The 13,943-nt window shown below is 38.3% G+C and overlaps 1 protein-coding gene across 8 annotated transcripts in view; it reads left to right on the top strand.

Annotated features, from left to right (window-relative positions):
* B3GALNT1 (beta-1,3-N-acetylgalactosaminyltransferase 1 (Globoside blood group)) overlaps positions 1-13,943 on the top strand; it is a 39,794-nt gene that overhangs the window by 22,099 nt on the left and 3,752 nt on the right. For 7 of the 8 annotated variants that reach the window (XM_067033928.1, XM_067033931.1, XM_067033929.1 and 4 more), the window contains one exon: positions 12,693-12,785. The gene's annotated coding sequence lies outside the window, so the exon portion shown is untranslated. Of the gene's footprint in view, positions 1-9,861; positions 9,927-12,692; positions 12,786-13,943 lie in introns of all 8 variants that reach the window. The other variant, XM_059065012.2, reaches the window with a different exon arrangement.

Genomic DNA, 13,943 nt, shown 5'->3' with positions numbered 1-13,943 from the left:
CATTGAATCGGTAGATTGCTTTGGGTAGTATAGTCATTTTCACAATGTTGATTCTTCCAATCCAAGAACATGGTATATTTCTCCACCTATTTGTATCATCTTTAATTTCTTTCATCAGTGTCTTATAGTTTTCTGCATACAAGTCTTTTGTCTCCTTAGGTAGGTTTATTCCTAGATATTTTATTCTTTTTGTTGCAATGGTAAATGGGAGTGTTTTCTTAATTTCACTCTCAGATTTTTCATCATTAGTGTATAAGGATGTCAGAGATTTCTGTGCATTAATTTTGTATCCTGCAACTTTACCAAATTCATTGATTAGCTCTAGTAGTTTTCTGGTAGCATCCTTAGGATTCTCTATGTATAGTATCATGTCATCTGCAAACAGTGACAGCTTTACTTCTTCTTTTCCTATTTGGATTCCTTTTATTTCTTTTTCTTCTCTGATTGCTGTGGCTAGAACTTCCAAAACTATGTTGAATAAGAGTGGTGAGAGTGGGCAACCTTGTCTTGTTCCTGATCTTAGTGGAAATGGTTTCAGTTTTTCACCATTGAGAACGATGCTAGCTGTGGGTTTGTCATATATGGCCTTTATTATGTTGAGGAAAGTTCCCTCTATGCCTACTTTCTGCAAGGTTTTTATCATAAATGAGTGTTGAATTTTGTCAAAAGCTTTCTCTGCATCTATTGAGATGATCATATGGATTTTCTCCTTCAGTTTGTTGATATGGTGTATCACGTTGATTGATTTGCGTATATTGAAGAATCCTTGCATTCCTGGAATAAACCCCACTTGATCATGGTGTATGATCCTTTTAATGTGCTGTTGGATTCTGTTTGCTAATATTTTGTTGAGAATTTTTGCATCTATGTTCATCAGTGATATTGGCCTGTAGTTTTCTTTCTTTGTGACGTCTTTGTCTGGTTTTGGTATCAGGGTGATGTTGGCCTCATAGAATGAGTTTGGGAGTGTTCCTCCCTCTGCTATCTGTTGGAAGAGTTTGAGAAGGATAGGTGTTAGTTCTTCTCTAAATGTTTGATAGAATTCGCCTGTGAAGCCATCTGGTCCTGGGCTTTTGTTTGTTGGAAGATTTTGAATCACAGTTTCAATTTCAGTGCTTGTGATTGGTCTGTTCATATTTTCTATTTCTTCCTGGTTCAGTCTCGGCAGGTTGTGCATTTCTAAGAATTTGTCCATTTCTTTCAGGTTGTCCATTTTATTGGCATAGAGTTGCTTGTAGTAATCTCTAATAATCTTTTGTATTTCTTCAGTGTCAATTGTTATATTTCCTTTTTCATTTGTAATTCTATTGATTTGAGTCTTCACCCTTTTATTCTTGATGAGTCTGGCTAATGGTTTATCAATTTTATTTATCTTCTCAAAGAACCAGCTTTTAGTTTTATTGATTTTGCTGTGGTTTCCTTCATTTCTTTTTCATTTATTTCTGATCTGATCTTTATGATTTCTTTCCTTCTGCTAAATTTGGGGGTTTTTTGTTCTTCTGTCTCTAATTGCTTTAGGTGCAAAGTTAGGTTGTTTATTCGAGATGCTTCCTGTTTCTTAAGGTAGGATTGTATTGCTATAAACTTGCCTCTTAGAACTGCTTTTGCTGCATCCCATAGGTTTTGGGTCGTCGTGTCTCCATTGTCATTTGTTTCTAAGTATTTTTTGATTTTCTCTTTGATTTCTTCAGTGATCACTTCGTTATTAAGTAGTGTATTGTTTAGCCTCCATGTGTTTGTATTTTTTACAGATCTTTTCCTGTAATTGATATCTAGTCTCATAGCGTTGTGGTCGGAAAAGATACTTGATACGATTTCAATTTTCTTAAATTTGCCAAGGCTAGATTTGTGACCCAATATATGATCTATCCTGGAGAATGTTCCATGAGCACTTGAGAAAAATGTGTATTCTGTTGTTTTTGGATGGAATGTCCTATAAATATCAATTAAGTCCATCTTGTGTAATGTGTCATTTAAAGCTTGTGTTTCCTTATTTATTTTCATTTTGGATGATCTGTCCATTGGTGAAAGTGAGGTGTTAAAGTCCCCTACTATGATTGTGTTACTGTTGATTTCCCCTTTTATGGCTGTTAGTATTTGCCTTATGTATTGAGGTGCTCCTATGTTGGGTGCATAAATATTTACAATTGTTATATCGTCTTCATGGATCGATCCCTTGATCATTATGTAGTGTCCTTCTTTGTCTCTTGTAATAGTTTTTATTTTAAAGTCTGTTTTGTCTGATATGAGAATTGCTACTCCAGCTTTCTTCTGATTTCCATTTGCATGGAATATCTTTTTCCATCCCCTTGCTTTCAGTCTGTATGTGTTCCTAGGTCTGAAGTGGGTCTCTTGTAGACAGCATAGATATGGTTCTTGTTTTTGTATCCATTCAGCCAGTCTGTGTCTTTTGGTGGGAGCATTTAATCCATTTACATTTAAGGTAATTATCGATATGTATGTTCCTATTACCATTTACTTAATTGTTTCAGGTTGTTCTTGTAGGTCTTTTCCTTCTCTTGTGTTTCTTGCCTAGAGAAGTTCCTTTAGTATTTGTTGTAGAGCTGGTTTGGTGGTGCTGAACTCTCTCAGCTTTTGCTTGTCTGTAAAGGTTTTAATTTCTCCATCAAATCTGAATGAGATCCTTGCTGGGTAGAGTAATCTTGGTTGTAGGCTTTTTTCCTTCATCACTTTAAATATGTCCTCCCACTCCCTTCTGGCTTGTAGAGTTTCTGCTGAAAGATCAGATGTTAACCTTATGGGGATTCCCTTGTGTGTTATTTATTGTTTTCCCTTGCTGCTTTTAATATGTTTTCTTTGTATTTAATTTTTGACAGTTTGATTATGTGTCTTGGCATGTTTATCCTTGGGTTTATCCTATATGGGACTCTCTGTGCTTCCTGGACCTGATTGACTATTTCCTTTCCTATATTAGGGAAGTTTTCAACTATAATCTCTTCAAATATTTTCTCAGTCCCTTTCTTTTTCTCTTCTTCTTCTGGGACCCCTATGATTTGAATGTTGGTGCGTTTAATGTTGTCCCAGAGGTCTCTGAGACTGTCCTCAGTTCTTTTCATTCTTTTTTCTTTCTTCTGCTCTGCAGTAGTTATTTCCACTATTTTATCTTCCAGGTCACTTATCCGTCCTTCTGCCTCAGTTATTCTGCTACTGATCCCATCTAGAGTATTTTTCATTTCATTTATTGTGTTGCTCATCGTTGCTTGCTTCCTCTTTATTTCTTCTAGGTCCTTGTTAACTGTTTCTTGCAATTTGTCTATTCTATTTCCAAGATTTTGCATCATCTTCACCATCATTATTCTGAATTCTCTTTCAGGTAGACTGGCTATTACCTCTTCATTTGTTAGGTCTGGTGTGTTTTTATCTTGCTCCTTCATCTGCTGTGTGTTTTTCTGTCTTCTCATTTTGCTTATCTTACTGTGTTTGGGGTCTCCCTTTTGCAGGCTGCATGTTCGTAGTTCTATCTATTGTTGGTGGCTGTCTCCAGTGGCTGAGGTTGGTTCAGTGGGTTGAGCAGGTTTCCTGGTTAGGGGGACCAGTGCCCCTGTTCTGGTGGATGAGGCTGGATCCCATCTCCCTGGCAGACAGGTCCACGTCTCGTGGCGTGTATGGGGATTTTGGTAGCCTTACTATGATTCTAGGCAGCCTCTCTGCTAATGGATGGGGCTGTAGACCTGTCTCGCTCTTTGTTGGGGATAGGGTGTCCAGCACTGTTCATTGCTGGTCCTTGAGTGAAGCTGGGTCTTGGTGTTGAGATGGAGATCTCTGGGAGATTTTTGCCAATTGATATTACGTGGAGCTGAGAGGTCTCTTGTGGACCAGTGTCCTGAGGTTGGTTCTCCCACCTCAGAGACACAGCTCTGGTGCCTGGTTGGAGCGCCAAGAGCCTTTAATCCACACAGTTGAAAATAAAAGGGAGAAAAAATAGAAAGGAAAGGAAAGGAAGGAAGGAGAGAGGGAGGGAAGGAAGGAAGGAAGAAAGGAAGGGAGGAAGGAAGAAAGGAAGGAAGGAAGGAAGAAAGCAAGAAAGGAAGGAAGGAAGAGAGGAAGGGAGGAAAGAAGGGAGGAAGGAAGGAAGAAAGGAGGGAAGGAGGGAAGAAAGGAAGGAAGAAAGGGAGAAGAGAAAATAAAGTAGGATAAAGGATGGTTATTAAAATAAAAAATAATTATTAAGAAAAATTTCTATTTAAGAAAAACGGGTCAGTCTAACCCTAGGACAAATGGTGAAAGCAAAGCTATACAGACAAAATCTCACACAGCAGCACCCACATACACACTCACAAAAAGAAAAAAGGGGAAAATAATAGTATATCTTGCTCCCAAAGTCCACCTCCTCAACTTGGGATGATTCGTTGTCTATTCAGGTTTTCCACAGAGGCAGGGCACTTCAGGTTGGTTGTGGAGCTTTAATCTGCTGCTTCTGAGGCTGCTGGGAGAGACCTCCCTCTCCCCTCTTTGTTCGCACAGCTCCTGGGGTTCAGCTTTGGACTTGGCCCCGCCTCTGCGTGTAGGTCATCCGAGGGCGTCTGCCCTTCGCTCAGACAGGACGGGGTTAAAGGAGCAACTGATTCGGGGACTCTGGCACAGGCTGGGGGGAGGGAGGGGCACGGAGGCGGGGCAAGCCCGCGGCGGCAGAGGCCGGCATGATGGTGCACTGGCCCAAGGCGCACTGCGCGTTCTCCCGGGGAAGCTGTCCCAGGATCCCGGGACCCCGGCAGTGGCGGGCTGCACAGGCTCCCGGAAGGGGCAGTGTGGAGAGTGACTCGTGCTCGCACACAGGCCTCTTGGTGGTCGCAGCAGCAACCCTAGAATCCCACACCCGTCTCTACTGTCCGTGGTGACAGCTGCGGCTCGCGCCCGTTTCTGGAGCTCCTTTACGTGGTGCTCTTAATCCCCTTTCCTCGCGCCCGAGGAAGCAAAGAGGCAAGAAAAAGTCTCTTGTCTCTTCAGCAGCTCCGTGCCCATTTCTGGAGCTCCTTTAAGCAGTGCGCTTAATCCCCTCTTCTCACGCCCCTGGAAGCAAAGAGGGAAGAAAAGGTCTCTTACCTCTTCGGCAGCTCCAGACTTCAGCCGGACTCCCTCCCGGCTAGCTCTGGCGCACTAGCCCCCTTCAGGCTGTGTTCACACCTCCAACCCCAGTCCTCTCTCTGGGATCCGACCGAAGACCAAGCCTCAGCTCCCGGCCCCCGCCCGCCCCAGCTAGTGAGCAGACAAGCCTCTCGGGCTGGTGAGTACTGGTCGGCACCGATCCTCTGCAGGAATCTCTCCGCTTTGCCCTCTGCACCCTGTGGCTGTGCTCTCCTCCGCGGCTCTGAAGCTTCCACCCAGCCACCCACAGTCTCCGCCCGCGAAGGGGCTTCTAGTGTGTGGGAATCTTTCCTCCTTCATGGCTCCCTCCCACTGGTGCAGGTCCCATCCCTATTCTTTGTCTCTGTTTTTTTCTTTTTTCTTTTGCCCTCCCCAGGTACGTGGGGAGTTTCTTGCCTTTTGGGAGGTCTGAGGTCTTCTGCCAGCATTCGGTGGGTGTTCTATAGGAGAAGTTCCACGTGTAGATGTATTTCTGATGTCTCTGTGAGGAGGAAGGAGATCTCTGCATCTTACTCTTCCGCCATCTTGAAGGTCCTCTGAGCATCTTTTCATGTGCCTATTGGCCATCTATATGTTTTCTTTGGAGAAACGTCTGCTTAGGTCTTCTGCCCATTTTTTTATTGGGTTGTTTGTTTTTTTGTAACTGAGTTGTATGAGCTTTTTGTATATTTTGGAAATTAAGCCCTTGTCAGTTACATCATTTTCAAATATTTTTCCCAGTCTGTAATTTGTCTTTTCGTTTTGTTTATAGTTTCTTTTGCTTTGAAAAAGCCTGTAAGTTTAATTATATATATGTTTATATATATTTAATATTTAATTATATATATGTTTATATTTAATATTTAATTATATATATGTTTATTTTTGCTTTTATTTCTATTGCCTTGGGAGACTGGCCTAAGAAAACATTGCTACAATTTATGTCAGAGAATGTTTTGCCTATGTTCTCTTTTAGGAGTTTTATGGTGTCAAGTCTTATATATAAAGTCTTTAAGCCATTTTTAGTTTATTTTTGTGTATGGTGTGAGGGAGTGTTCTAACTTCATTGGTTTACATGCGGCTGTCCAGCTTTCCCAACACCACTTGCTGAAGAGACTGTCTTTTCTCCATTGTATATTCTTGTCACCTTTCAAAGATTAATTGACTATAGGTGTATAGGTTTATTTTTGGGCTTTCTTTTCTGTTCCATTGATCCATATGGCTGTTTTTGTGCCAGTACCATACTGTCTTGATTACTGCAGCTTTGTAGTATTGTCTGAAGTCTGGGAGGGTTATGCCTCCAGCTTTGATCTTTTTTCTCAGGATTGCTTTGGTAATTCTGGGTCTTTTGTGATTCCATATAAATTTTAGGATTATTCTGGTTCTGTGAAAAATGTTATGTGTAATTTGATAAGGGATTACATTAAATCTGTAGATTGTTTTTGGTAGTATGGCCATTTTAGCAATATTAATTCTTCTAATCCAATAGCATGGTATATATTTCCATTTCTTTGAATCAGCTTCAGTTTCCTTTATCAATGTCTTATAGTTCTCAATATATAAGTCTTTCTCCTCCTTGGTGAGGTTGATTCCTAAGTATTTTTCTTTTTTGATGCAATTTTAAAAGGGATTTAAAAAAATCTTTCCGTTTCTACATTTCATTGTTAGTGTAAAGAAATGCAACAAATTTCTGTACGGTGATTTTGTATCCTGCTAACATACTGAGTTTGTTTATCAGTTCTAGTAGTTTTTTTTTTTTTAAACATCTTTATTGGAGTATAATTGCTTTACAATGGTGTGTTAGTTTCTGCTTTACAACAAAGTGAATCAGTTATACATATACATATGTTCCCATATCTCTTCCCAGTTGTGTCTCCCTCCCTCCCACCCTCCCTAGCCCACCCCTCTAGGTGGTCACAAACAACCTAGCTGATCTCCCTGTGCCATGCGGCTGCTTCCCACTAGCTATCCACCCTACGTTTAGTAGTGTATATATGTCCATGCCACTCTCTCACTTCGTCACAGCTTACCCTTCCCATTCTAGTAGTTTTTGTGTGGAGTTTTCTATATATGGTATCATATCATCTACATATAATGACAATTTTTACATCTTCCTTTCCAATTTGGATATCTTTTATTTCTTTTTCTTCTCTGATTGCCGTGGCTAGGACTTCCAATACTACGTTGAATAGAAGTGGTGAGAGTGGGCATCCTTATCTTCTTCCAGATTTTAGTGAGAAGGTTTTTAGCTTTTTACCACGTATTATGTTGGCTGTGGGTTTGTCAAAAATAGCTTTTATTATGTTGAGATATGTTCCCTCTATACTCACTTTGATAAGAGTTTCTAACATGAACGCATGTTGAATTTTATCAGTTGCTTTTTCTGCATCTCTTGAAATGATCATGTGGTTTTGTCTTTTCTTTCGTTGATGTGGTGTATCACATTGATTGATTTGCGTACGTTGAACCATCCTTGTGACCCTGGGATGAATGAATCCAACTTGATCATGTTGTATGATCTTTTTTTGTGTTCTTGAATTCGGTTTGCTAGTATTTTGTTGAGAATTTTTGCATCTATATTCTTTAAAGATATTGGCCTGTAATTTTCTTTTTTGGTGGTATCTTTATCTGATTTTGGTATCAGGGTGCTAGTGGCTTCATAGAATGACTTTGGAAGTGTTCCCTCCTCTTCAGTCTTTTGGAAGAGTTTGAGAACGATTGGTATAAGTTCTTCTTTGTATGTTTGGTAAATTCCCCAGTGAAGCCATCCCCATGTTCTGAATTCTTAAATAAAATGTTATAGCCAAACAAAGTATCAGTACTTTGGTTTTTTTTAAATAGCTGAATAGTATTCCATTGTATGGATATAGCACATTTATTTACTCAGGAACATTTTCAGTTAACATCATCACACCTAACAAAATAAATAATCCTTTTCACATAACCTAATATCAACATTGTCTTCAGTTTCTCCAGGATCCAGTCTGGGATCATACACTGCAATTATGTATGTCTCTTAATCTCTTTTAATCTTGAGCCATCCCTTGTTTCACAGGATTGGCTAGCTGTAGACACCGTGCTAGTTGTCCCATAGAACACCCCACCTCCTGGGTTTGTTGGAGTGTTTCCTTGTGGAATTCTTAGCTTGTTCTTCTGTTCTCTGTATTTCATATAAAACGTGATTAGATTCCAGTTAAACATTTTGGCTAGGATGTACACTTCACATTGTATCTCATTTGGAGACACATAATATGTGTTTGTTCCGTTATTTATAATGCTGAGATTGATGATTGGATGAGAGTGGTAGCATTCCTTCACTGTGAATTTTATATTTTTTTCACTCCTTACAAGTAAAAAGTAATCTTTGTGGTGTTACTTTGCTACCATACAATGTCTAGTTCCCCATCAATCTTTCATTTGATGATTAAAACACTGATTGATAATCATTGCCTGAATCAGTAATTTCATGAAAGGTTGTAACATGATAGTTTTCTTATTCTGTCATTCTATCTACATTCATAATTGGCAGTTTTCTATAAAGAAGATCTTCTCCTTTTCACTTGGAGCTATTTGTCTTCCCTGAACTACAAATCACTCTTTAAAACAAAACAAGAGAAAAAAATTTGACTTGTCTTCTCCCCCAGTAATTTTCAAGTAAGGGATTGGTATAATATCTTCCTCATTGAAATGTTATACATTGCTGGTATTCAGTTGCATGTATTTTATGATTACCACTGTGGTGTTCCCTTTAAGTTTATGGATTAAACAAAAGTTGGGTGTGTAAGGGTTTTGAGTTTCCTGACAGGATTTTTTGTGTTTGTTTATGTGCTTTTCAAAATGTTTTGGTAGTTAAGCTAAAATAATACTGTGGTCAGATAATGGGGCCTGTGTTAAATTAAGTTTTGAATTTTGGAGACAGCTTATGTAACCTGATATCAGTTTTTTTTTTTTAGTATAATCATTTTATTTATTTATTTTTATTTATTTATTTATGGCTGCACTGGGTCTTCTTTGCTGCACGCAGGCTTTCTCTAGTTGCGGCGAATGGTGGCTTCTCTTGTTGAGGAGCATGGGCTCTAGGCGTGCGGGCTTCAGGAGTTGCAGCACACGGGCTCAGTAGTTGTGGCATGCCGGCCCCAGAGCATGCAGGCTTCGGTAGTTGTGGCATGCAGGCTCAGCAGTTGTGGTGCATGGGCTTAGTTACCCCGTGGCATGTGGGATCTTCCCGGACCAAGGATCAAACCCGTGTCCCCTGCATTGGCAGGTGGATTCTTAACCACTGGCCCACCAGGGAAGCCCATGATCAGTTTTTTAGTAAATGTTTCATGTGGTCTTGAAAATAATATTCCTGTTCTTTTAATTGAATGAAAGGTACTAAATCAAGACAATTAATAATATTAATGATTTTATTTGAAACACTCACATCATTATTTTTTTCTGCTTGATGTATTTAGTTATTTAGAGAGATTTGTTAAAAATCTCCTATTAGGATTATAGATTTTCCCATTTGTACTCATACTTTTCAGAGTTGGCTTTATGTATTTTGAGACTATGTTTCTATGTTTACATAGCTTCATGATTGTTAAATTATCTTGATCTGTGTGGAATGTATATGTTGGTTCCTTTTATTAATAACAAAATCTCCTTGTCTCTTTTAAATGCTGTTCATTTAAATACATGATGTTAATAAACAGCTACAGCAGATTTCTGATTGGCATTTTCCTGATTTTTAAAAAATTTCCTAATTTTTAAACTTTTTGTGTTGTTTTGTTTTAGACATGTATCTTATAAGTAGTATATGGCAGAGTTTTAAGCCAATCTGAGAGTCTGTTTTTCAGTAGGTGAGTTTATGTTTATATTTACTCTGATATCAGATGCATTTAAATTTACTTTTGCCACCTCCTTCTGTGGTTTTCCATTTGCCATGCATTTTCTCTGCTTTTTTCCTTTTTTCCTGCCCTTTGTTGAGTTGATAGCTTGCTTTGTTTCTTTTATTTCAAAATCTGTGTGGAATGTATATGTTCAGTATCTGTTCTTTCAGGGTCGTCACTCTAAAGGTTAATACACGTTATTAAATGAAACTTTTTAAAGCAACCACATCATTTTTATATAGTATTTTAGTTTCACTTTTTTAACCACACCAAAAAATACTGTTTTGTGCTTCTTCTTTGCTCTCTCTCTTTTACTATGTATATTTATTAGTTTTCATTATCTTTCAATAATCACTTTACTTACCTTTGTTTCTTCATTTCCATTCCTTCCTCCTGAGTTCATTTTTCTTCATACTAAAATACATTCCCTTGGTACTTCTTTTAGCTAGAGTCTGTGCACTTTTTAAGTCCTAGTCCATTTCAGAGTGTTTTTATTTCACCTTCATTTTACTTGAACTCTAAAATTCACCTGTAAAATATGTACAGTAAAACCAGTTGGCTCACAATATAGGGTTATTGGGGGGAACTAGTAATATTTGTTGAAATACTGTATAAACGGTTTTGTGTGTGTATGTAATGCTATTATTATTAGCTAATATACATCCTATTAGAGTTATATTAGAATTACAGTGTTTTGAATGGATTTTAAAAATCATTGCTTACTGTATTTAGTTAATATTTCCTGAGACAAAAGAGAATAATACCTACTAGAAATATCATGAATTGTACATGCTCACACCTTGGGAGAAGAGCTGAGATAAGGTGAAACTTGGGATCCTAACTGCTAGCTTAGGGTTACTACCATTCAGTGGAACTTTGAGATACGCAAGCATGAAGTCCAATTTTTTTTACTTTGTTTTTATCTATTTACAAAGACAATACACAAATAGTGTGGAAAAACCAAATGATAAAAAAAAGTAAGAAAGAAATCTTCCAGGAAGTCCACAGAATTGAAACCATTGACATATTGGGACACATCCTTCCAGACATCTTGCTCTGCATTTGTGGCTATGTGGATTTATGGAGACTTGTCTTTTCATCTTTCGAAAGGAATCTTACTACATATGCAATTTTGCTACTGCATTTTTCACTAAGTAATATATCAAGAGAATATAGCTAAGCATCATTGCATATAATGAATAAATGTATACTGTTGTGTGGAAGTATCATAATTTTGTTTAACCAATTTCCTATTGGGAGACTTTAAAATAATCTTTTATATTATAAATGATGCACAGTTTCCTGATTATTTCTTTAAGATAAATTGCTAGCAGTGATATTGGTCAAAGAGTGTGCACATTCAAGTTTTTGATACATGTTTAATAAATCTCTCCAAAAAGTGCATAAGAATGCCTTTTTTCCTCACACAAACTAAGTATTGTCATTTTTCCCCCTTAATTTTCCAGTTTGAGATTTTTGTCAATATCTCTGCTTGTGAGTTTGAATATATTTTCTTGTTTTATCAATCATTTGTAATTCTTTTGAGAACTTCCCCTTTGGCTGTTTATTCTCTTTTTGCATTCATCTATTTCTTATTAAGCTGTATGAACTCCTATTTGGCTTATATATTATTATGAATATCTTAGATTTTTTTCCCTTTTTTTTTTTTTTTTTTTTATCTTTTAACCTTGTTTGTGCTTTTTTTTTTTTTTTTGGTGGTACGCAGGCGTCTCACTGTTGTGGCCTCTCCCATTGTGGAGCACAGGCTCAGCGGCCATGGCTCACGGGCCTAGCCGCTCTGTGGCACGTGGGATCTTTCCGGACCGGGGCACGAACCCATGTCCCCTGCATCGGCAGGCGGATTCTCAACCAATGCACCACCAGGGAAGCCCCTGTTTGTGCTTTTTATCATGTTGTTTTTTTGCTTTTCAACCTTGTTCAAGAACTTTCTGAAATTTTTATTTGATCAAAATTTCCTTTATGAGTTCTGGGTTGTTTCCTTAGATGGGATAACTAAAAGTTCTTCCCCACTTCAAAATTGTTAAATGTTCATTTGTATTTTTTGTGTGTCTGTGCTCCTAGCAATTTATTTTTCTCCCATTTGAATCTTTAATCCATTTGTAGTGTTTTTGGTGTAAGGAGTGATACATATCAATGCCTTCCTGTTTGTCACATCATATTCTGGTTTTTAAATTTGACTGATGAAAATCAATAGATGAGCATCCTAAAGCATGGCAGGAATTGAGATGTGCTTCATAGTTTTCAGTTTACTAATGTGTCTTGGGTATTTGTAAGTAGAGATAGAGGTTCAAAGGGGATGGAGTGGATTGGGAAGTGGTAGTTGACAGTCTCATGTCAGGGTTACCTTCTGTGTATGTGTGTGGAACAGAGAATTAAAGAGAGGATACCAGCAGAGTGTCTCTTAGAAGTTTCGTATTTCACTTCTTTTAGTGACCCTGAGTTCTTTATCCAGGGAAGTGGAACTGTGGTAGGATGTCATAAGACACCATCTGACGTGAGGACTTAGAAGTTTTACGTCTTGAATACCAAGTGCTCTTCTTCCATGATGAACCCATGAACTCTGAACTCTGTGGATTCGTGGGCTTTTTTTAACGTTTTATTTCAGCATACGTTCAGAAAGAAATTGGAATGGGGAAGGGGTTTCCCTTCCCCTCTTTGACGTCTAATTCTCTGACCCATAAGTAGATGCTGTTAAGTTTCTTATATATCTTACAGAAATTTCAAGCACTATTTTTGACTACTACTTGCTACTGAATGTTCAGTTGATGACATTGAAGGTCTTTCACTCAGAAGAAATAAATCAAGAAGGTAAGAAATAAAATCTTTTTACTCTTTGAAACATTCATCAGGTAAGAAGAATTCATCAAGATTATTTCTTTAGGATAATCCCTTTTGACAATAAAAATCAATTTAGTGAACATAAACAGGATGGAATAGCTGCAGAGGGTAGAACACGGCTCATGATGACAGCCTCTGTTTGTTGCATACCTGACACGGGCCATCTGTTCATTCACACTGTATTAACATCTTCATTCTGTAGAGATGAGGAAACTGAGGCTTCCAGAGGTAAATAACATACCCATAGCTCTCCCTGGTTGGCAAAGGACAGAGCTAGGTGTGGGCTCTGGTCTCTGCCTTTGGAGCCACCTGTGTTGTGGGTAACCTGAAGTCTGTTCCAGCCAATCCTTGAAAGACCTTCCCCCACTTTTGGAATAGATAGTTCCTCTTCTTTTTGCTGCTACTTTATTTACTTCACAGGCCCATAAGCAGTAGACATTATAACTACAGACAACAGTTTTCACATTTATGAATTGTGGCTTGTAGAATGCATATAGGATAACTTCTGTAGTAAGATTTGCTGTTTTTGAGTTCTTCCTATTATTGAAGAGTAGCCGGGCCTCCATTGCCTGTGTGCAGTTACACATGAAGCCCCTTACTCAGGATGCTTTCCTTCCATTTGTCCGAAATTTGTTATAATGTGCCGATTTGTTAGAATGAGATGTAAAGCTGCCACTTGATAACAGTTGTAATCAATGTACAGGTCATGGTGGCTGAGATTAGATGGAGCTTCCTAGGGTTGTGCTGTGTCTAGTAGCCAGGTGAGGAGGAAGTGTAAGAAGATATTAATTCCTTCCATAATTCTCGTTCTAGGTCTATTCCGTTTCAGGTTTTTCTGGGAGCTAGCTGTGTAAGGCTAGTAAGGGGGAGAAAGGAGGATGGGGGTGGGATGGGTAGACCTACATTTTATGTTTATACAAATAGAAATAGCATATCAGACAGGTCAGTGTTCATTGCACTCTTGCTGTAGGTCTCTGTCTTGTACTTTGACTCCTGTCAAAAGAAAAATGTTCTTTCTGACAAGATCATAGAGTATAAGTGGAAAGGCAAGACACATATACATGAAACCGAACTAGAGAGTTTGCCGAAACATTCCATTGTACTGTGTGACTTAAAATATAAAAAACA

This window comes from Kogia breviceps, chromosome 5, assembly GCF_026419965.1.
Source record: "Kogia breviceps isolate mKogBre1 chromosome 5, mKogBre1 haplotype 1, whole genome shotgun sequence".
Lineage (NCBI taxonomy): Eukaryota > Metazoa > Chordata > Mammalia > Artiodactyla > Physeteridae > Kogia > Kogia breviceps.
Note: the sequence above shows the minus strand (reverse complement) of the source record. Positions and strands in the feature narration are given on the sequence as shown.